At 43.8% G+C, this 7,481-nt stretch overlaps 1 protein-coding gene across 8 annotated transcripts in view; it reads left to right on the top strand.

Annotated features, from left to right (window-relative positions):
• The first annotated feature begins 916 nt into the window (after nucleotides 1–916).
• LOC129700482 (MAX gene-associated protein-like) overlaps nucleotides 917–7,481 on the top strand; it is a 196,367-nt gene continuing 189,802 nt past the window's right edge. For 4 of the 8 annotated variants that reach the window (XM_055640998.1, XM_055641000.1, XM_055640995.1 and 1 more), the window contains exon 1: nucleotides 919–1,680. The gene's annotated coding sequence lies outside the window, so the exon portion shown is untranslated. Of the gene's footprint in view, nucleotides 1,681–3,694; nucleotides 3,794–7,481 lie in introns of all 8 variants that reach the window. The other 4 variants (XM_055640996.1, XM_055640997.1, XM_055640999.1 and 1 more) reach the window with 4 other exon arrangements.

Raw genomic sequence — 7,481 nt, 5'->3', positions numbered from 1 at the left:
GTAGAACTAGTGTGTACGATTGTCGGTATGGACTTGGTTGACCAAATGCCCTGTTTCCAAGCTATATCTAAATTAAACATCTTGTTCTTATTTTAATTGTGATGAATGCCTTTGAATAACATTTAGGGGTGAACTAATTATATTATATGAATTTTCAAAGGTAGACAAAAATGCTGGAGAAACTCAGCCGGTGAGGCAACATCTATGGTGAGAAAGAATAGGCAATGTTTCGGGTCGGGTCTCGATTTTTCCAGCATCTGCAGTTCCTTCTTAAACATATTCAATATCACCAATGGTGAAACCCATAGGTGTGAGTTAATTAACATTTCAAGCGTTTAATATTATGTTTGTGATGTATAAGAGCATAAGAGCGACGGATTCTTGGATGTTATCGATTAAAATCTAATCACCTGGATAGATTTACATGCTGGAATGTTGCCTGAGATTGGTGTCATCCTAAAATCGTTTTCCGAACATTGCCGACGCAATGATGTTACAACGTGGTATTTTGTTCGATAATAGTTTAATCCAAAGATAAAAGAGCTCTATGACCTTTGGTTTAATTGAAGATCTACCACCTCCCCCTCACGGCCGCGCGCTTCCGCCTCCTCCTCCCACGGCCGCGCACGCTGTCGGTAACGCGGCGCGTATGTCCGGTGACGCGGCAGCGTATGTCCGGTGACGCGGCGGCGTATGTCCGGTGACGCGGCGGCGTGTGTCCGGTGACGCGGCGGCGTGTCCGGTGACGCGGCGGCGTGTGTCCGGTGACGCGGCGGCGTGTGTCCGGTGACGCGGCGACGTATGTCCGGTGACGCGGCGACGTATGTCTGGTGACGCTGCGGCGTAAATCCGGTAACGCGTCGGCATATTCCCGGTGACGCGTTTGCCCATGTCCGGTTGCGCGGCGGCGTCAGTGCGCAGTGACGGGCAGTGGGAGCGGAAGGTTAAAACCAGCGCAACGATAACGATAAAGACCCCGGTCCAATCGAGCGGTGATCGCAGAGTTCCGTCCTCTGGCGCTCTTCACCCGCCCTCGGTTTAAGCCGCCGCCGGCAGAGAGAGCGAGAGAGTGGGTGGGTGTGAGCAAGCGAGCGAGCGTGTGAGTGAGGGGGGCGGTGCCGGACAGGCCCAGATTCTCACACGCGCGCCTGGCGCATTTACCCGCGCGGCCGCGGCTCCTCCTCTCCTCGCCGCCACCGCGGCTCCTCCTAACGAAAACCCGAGGAGGAAGGCCTCCGCGCATCAAGGAGCAGTCGGCTACGGGGAAGGGGAAGAAGGGAGGGGGATGGTTTAGCATTGGAGAAAAGTTGGTGAGCTGCAGAAATTAGCATTTATTCGTAACGGTCCTCTGCGTGAATTCTGGGAACCAAGGGAGGCCGTGAAAGGTGTGTCCTCCCCTTCCCCCTCCACTCCCCCTCTGGGGTAGGTTTTAGAGGTTTTCTAAACAGGGTTGTCCCCTCCCATAGATTACCAATACCCTATATATAATATGTAGTTGGGTGTATTCAGGATCTCATAAACGTTGAGGCACCGTGGTTACAGAAATCAAGACGAAGCCTGAACTCATCGGTGGATGTTGTTTTAAAACTGGAGGATTAATGCTGCTTGTTCCGAAGACGAGCGATGGGCGTCGGTTTGCGGAAATAGAACTTGAGCCGCGGATATTTTTAGTGCGGGAGGGTAAGTCTCATTCCTGAAGTTTAACGCCTTGTTTCCAAAATGAATGTTTCAATAAGCTTGTTCGGTATTTCAACTGCGCATGCCCAGGTCATAGGTCATTCGTGATAAGTAGAGCCAGGATTTTGCCATAAATGCCATGTGCTTTTTCATGCCTTTTTTGATGATTCCACTAGGATAATGCTTTTTTTCATGACCGAGAGCCTAAATTTGTCTTTTTTGCATTTTGATAAAAGGCCATGCTATTTTCTCTAGTTGTACCGTGATTATAATGACGTTTTCTATGTTAACACGTTAATATTAATGTTATTAACATGTTAACATAGTGTAACTTACAAGAAAACTTCCACACCCGGGGGCGCCACCTTCGAATATACTTATGAATAGAATGTTTAAGAAAGAACTGCAGATGCTGGAACATTTGAAGGTAGGCAAAAAATGCGGGGGAAACTCAGCGGGTGAGGCAACATCTATGGAGAGAAGGAATAGGTGACATTTCAGGTCGAGATCCTTCTTGAGACTGATGAGGTGGGGGGGGGGGGGTCGCAAAAAAGAAAGGAAGAGGTGGAGACAGTAGGACAAGAAGGAGACTTGGGGAGGAGGGCGAAGACAAGGGCTATGTAAAATTAGAGAAGTCAAAATTGATACTGCTCGGGTGTAGACTACCCAAGCAAATTACCCAAGCTTGTCTCCTCACAACATTTGCTGCTGGCTCTAGTCGCAAATCTGATCTGATCATTTTGAGTGATCTGTGCAAGGCATTCATTGATGTTGGAATTCTACTGTGGAAATTGGAAAATAAATCTCTCGGAGGTTTTTTAGAGAAAATCACAGAGGAACATATACCAATAGAGTCATCATTATGGAAAAAATATGTTGACAGCAACTTCAACATTGTTGTGCAGAATATTATAGATGAAGTTGCATGCAACAAAATACGAATCTCAATAAACGAGACAACCGGTGCTGGGAGGAGATATGTTGCCAGTGTGGTCATCGGTACACTGGAGGCAGGTCAATCATCAAAGAAGTATTTGTTGACATCGGAAGTATTGGAGAAGTCAAACAGCTCAACTATTGCTCAGTTGTTTACATCTTCACTTGCTGTACTTTGGCAAAAAGGTATAAAACGCGATATCTTCTGTTTGTGACTTAACGTTTTATTCCCCAAAATGTTGCATTTGACATGTTTAGCTCAAAGACTTCATAGAATTGCAAAGCACATATGTAGCTTGTTTCCAAATGTCGATCGCCTAGTTTCCATTGTCAAGAAAATCTTCCTCAAAGCATTTATTCTTCCTGTGCAGTTGTTCAAGAAAATGGCCCCATAGATTCCGCTAACTTGTCAGCCCGTTTTGACTAGGTGGGGTACATGACTCTCTGCTGTACTCTGCTATGTTGCAAATTTTGAAAAGATAAAAGAAATCATCAACTGCTTTGAAGAAGAATCTGCAGCAGTCAGAATCGTCAGTGAAATCATGCAGACAAAGTCCCTCCACCACGATCTTGTGTTTATTGCTTCCAATTTTGCAAACTTCCCACAAGCTATAACTTCCCTTGAGAAACGTGACGAAACATTAGTGAATAACTTGCAGGTTTTCGTGCAAGGAAAATATGAGATAGTGATTTTAGCTAACCAAGTTCTTGAAGAAATACAAAACATCGCTAAAGTTCTCAAAGGTAGTTGTAATGCACAAGATATCGACATGAATATAGAGTCTGCAGCTTGTTTCTGATATGCACCAGTAACCTCAGCTGGGGTAGAAAGATGTTTTTCACAATTGAAGCATATTCTGTCCGATGGACGGCATAGTTTAACACCAGATAATTTGAAACAAATTCTAGTAATTATGTACAAGCAGGCAACTTTGGTCATTTAATGTAGGATACCTTTATATTATCATTTTAAACCATATTTTGGTGGTGCAAATAAAATACTTTTTATGCCTTTTTTTTGTCAATGCCCTATTCGTGCCTTTTTTGTAATTTTATTATGCCTTTTGCCTGCCTATTTCAGTGTTTTTTTAGCACCTAAACATCCTGACTCTAGTGATAAGCATTATTGCTTGGTGAACTGCTGTGTGTATATCCAATTTTCCAGTTTTGCTTCTTCGAGGTAAGAAAATACTGCTTTCAAAATTATTAACTAGGTGTATTTGTGGTTTATTTGTACAAAACTATGATGATTTTGTTGGTTTTATTGCTTTATGCTTCGGTGTTTTGCTTTATGCTTTGGAGAGTATAACTGTTATACCAGTGTCTCAAACTAACTGCTATATTATGTTTACTGAGCATAGCAGTTAGTTTGAGACACTGGTATAACGGTTATACGCTCATTGCAATTATTGGTGTGCCTGGTTAGAACTTCGACAAACAAACTTTTACAGTTTTCTGTGATGTATTTGGATTTGTTCACTCCTTGTGGTAGAGTAATGTAACTTTATCAATGGCAGTATGTAGGACATCGGCAGTAAGTGAGGTGAACATTCAGGTCGCTTTGTGTGTTTTTTTTTTTAACTCAGCTGAAAATAAACCAACTGTTGAAACAGACTTTCGCACTCACTACTGCTGTTGCAGTGTCAACCCTTGTGGGTCCATCATTTACATGCTGCTGGAAATTAAATCTCACCCCATACTCCTCCACTCTCTCACACTCCTCACGAACAGCCACCTGGTGCAATAGGCGGAATGGTCCTCTATTTCGTCAATCCTGCCCGCAGTCTCTGATGGGGCCAGTTTCACAGACTTAACCATGACTGGCCGCGTTTAACCAAGGCTCTGGGAAATCGGCATCTGAAGGGTTCCAGAGGGAAGGCAGGGACAACTTCGAATCCGACGGCAGAGTGGCTCTGTTAATGAATTAATTCCACAGTGAGTTCAGTTTGGAAAGAACACAGGAGATCGATCCAATTATTGACCAACAGGCAGTGGAATGTGTCTGTGACGGACTCCACAGTGAGACGTGTCCACAGGCACGGGTGTTCACTCTGATTAATAACTCCGGCACAGTGAACTTCACATTTGTAAAACCATCAAAACCGTCCCGGAGAGCTGCCTTGACCAAGCACTGGGACAACTCTGGGCAAAGACCCCCTGAAGACCAGAGCAACATTGTAGTCACTGAAAAAGTACACCTGCGGACTGGATGATTTTGGGTTATGGGACGGATCTAGCCTGTGGGACGTAGGTTGCCAACCCCTGCTTTAATGGTACATTCGCACCGCCTGCGGGTAAAGCATCAGCCCACATCACACTGATACAGTCGCTGCCCGTCTCGGATTAAATAATTTTTGCAGACAAATTATGAATAAAGATAAGAAAATGTTTCAACCACAAGTAATATTTTGTTATTCCAGTAGCAAACGCGTTAAGGATTAATTCATGGATAGAATAGTTAACAATTTATACACAGTTTATACAACGCTGCTTTCCCTTTTGTTTCCCGAATGACCTTTGACAAATCCCATGATTCCTTGCGTTTATCGGAATACCGAACTCACTCGTACGTTTGCAGAACGTGCTTATTATTTGACATCATTACAGAAGGCAGCTTGTCTGTCATTTGTACTTAAGCAAAGCCTTGACTAATATACTTTTGCTGATTAGATTTATCTAGAACGCTCAGAGTATTACACAGTGACAGCATAGTAAAGCAAAGTGGGAATATGAAATCTCTGCAAATTTAACATCGCTCTCCGTTGTAAATAAAGGGGAGGGAAATGAGAGTTCGGTCCTATGGGTTAAATGGGATAGCGAGAACCTGTGTTAGGTTACATTGCAGTGTTGAGGCTGAAGTGCACTTGGGGATGGTGGGATGGGGTGACGCATGAAATCTCGAGAGTAATGACTACTCCTCTGAGCACATGTGAAAACATAGTTACTGCTTGGACACTAACAACAACGCATTTTCATTCCAAACTCAAGATCGACTCGATTTCATTTTCAATGCTGCCTTTAACTACACCGAGCTGCCAACTTTTTTTGTTTTATGATCCCTCTCGAGGAGGACTGCGACAACATAATTGCTTGTGGTTTTGTTGTGATGTGGGACTAGGTTTGTTGCTGGTGAAGCCCTGTTTAATTACCTCCTTTTCTACATACACGCACATGCACATACCCCCTGCCCCGGGAGATGGTGTGAGGACAGGGAGAGAAGTGCTCCTCTGATAAGACTATCCCCACCTCGGCCGCGCATCTACTCATCTGAGTAGGTGTGGATTAAAGGCTTCGAGTGACCCATCGTGCTTTGACTCTGCTTTACACTCCTGGATTGGTCGCGCTGCCGGCCCCTTTAACCTTGGTGCGACTGGAGGCAGGAAGATGAGCTATTTGTTTCAAAGATCAGATGATCAGAGGTGGCTGGAAGCGGTGATATTGAAAGCGAGACTGAGCGGATCGAGAAAGGCGCCAAATCAGATGGAGAAGTTCGATTGCAGCGGCCCGGGGTGGCAACAGTTCGCGTTGACGTGGTCAGGAGGAAGCGCTGCTGTTTTGTGGCGAGCGACTCGGAGGATGTGCTTCAGTTGGAGGGCCCGTACAGAATTTATCTCTCGCCCTTCCTTTGATCAATCCAGTTGGCTTTGAGCCATTACTAAGATCGGCAGAGTCAAACCTTCTTCAACCAGGCAAGATAAATCAAGCCGATTTGCATCCTCTTGTCTCGGATGTTCAGCCCCCTCCTAGGAGGCAATGCAGTCTCCACATGCTTCCCCTGGTTACTTGCAATAACAAGCCGTGCCTGTTAAACCAAGCCAGGGGTCCAACTTTTATACCGCGGAGAGTCCCGTGGAAGTAGGTATTAAATTTTGTATTGTGTAATAAACCTGATTTGTTTAGTGTAAAGGAACCACTAGGAGGTAATGACCATAAGATGATAAGATTCAACCTGCAATTTGAGGGAGAAGATGAAATCAGATGTGTCAATTGAACAAAGGTGTCTACAGAGGCGTAAGGGAGGAGCTGGCTAAAGTTGATTTGAAAGGGACCCTAACAAGAATGACAGAGGAACTGTAATGACAGGAATTTCTGGGAATAATTTGAAAGAAGTGGGATCTTTTCATTCCAAAGTGGAAGATAAATTCTATGGGTTTCATGAGAATGAGGTGATCGTGACTGAATTCAAATACAACATAAAATTAAAAGGCAAATCAAAAGAAAAAGCTACATTGCAAATATTAATAGGAAGCTAGGGAATCGCGGAGCTTTTTTTTAATATATATATATATATATATATAAAAATTTAAAAAAAAACAACAGCAGGTAATTAATAAGGCTATACGGGAGAAAGGATGACCTATGAAAGTAAGCTAGCCAATAATATAAAGGAGGATAGCACGAGTATCTTCAGATATATGGAGCAAGAATAAGGTAAGAGTGGACATTGGACTGCTGGAAAATTATGCTGGAGAAGTGATAATGGGCAATAAAGAAAAGACGGATTAATTTTATATGTTTTTTGCATCGGGTGTTCACAGTGAAAGACACCAGCAGTGTGAAATTCAAGAGAGTTGGGGTGAAAGTTAGTAAGTGGCTATTAAAATGGAAAATGTGTTTGAGAAGCTAAAAGATCTGAAGGTGGAAAGGTCACCTCAACTGGATGGACCACCCCAGGGTTCTTAGTAGTGATCTTTCAAGAATTGCTTGAGTCGGGTACGGTCTAAGACGATTTTTAAAAATTGCAAATATTATTCTGCTGTTCAAGAAAGGAGTGAAGCAGAAGAGTGGAATCTATCAGCTGGTTAGCTTGACTTTAGTGGTTGGTAAGATTTTGGAGTCCATTAGAAAGGATGACGTTTCCGAGTACT

Source organism: Leucoraja erinacea, chromosome 9 (genome assembly GCF_028641065.1).
Source record: "Leucoraja erinacea ecotype New England chromosome 9, Leri_hhj_1, whole genome shotgun sequence".
Classification (NCBI taxonomy): Eukaryota; Metazoa; Chordata; class Chondrichthyes; order Rajiformes; family Rajidae; genus Leucoraja; species Leucoraja erinaceus.
Note: the sequence above shows the minus strand (reverse complement) of the source record. Positions and strands in the feature narration are given on the sequence as shown.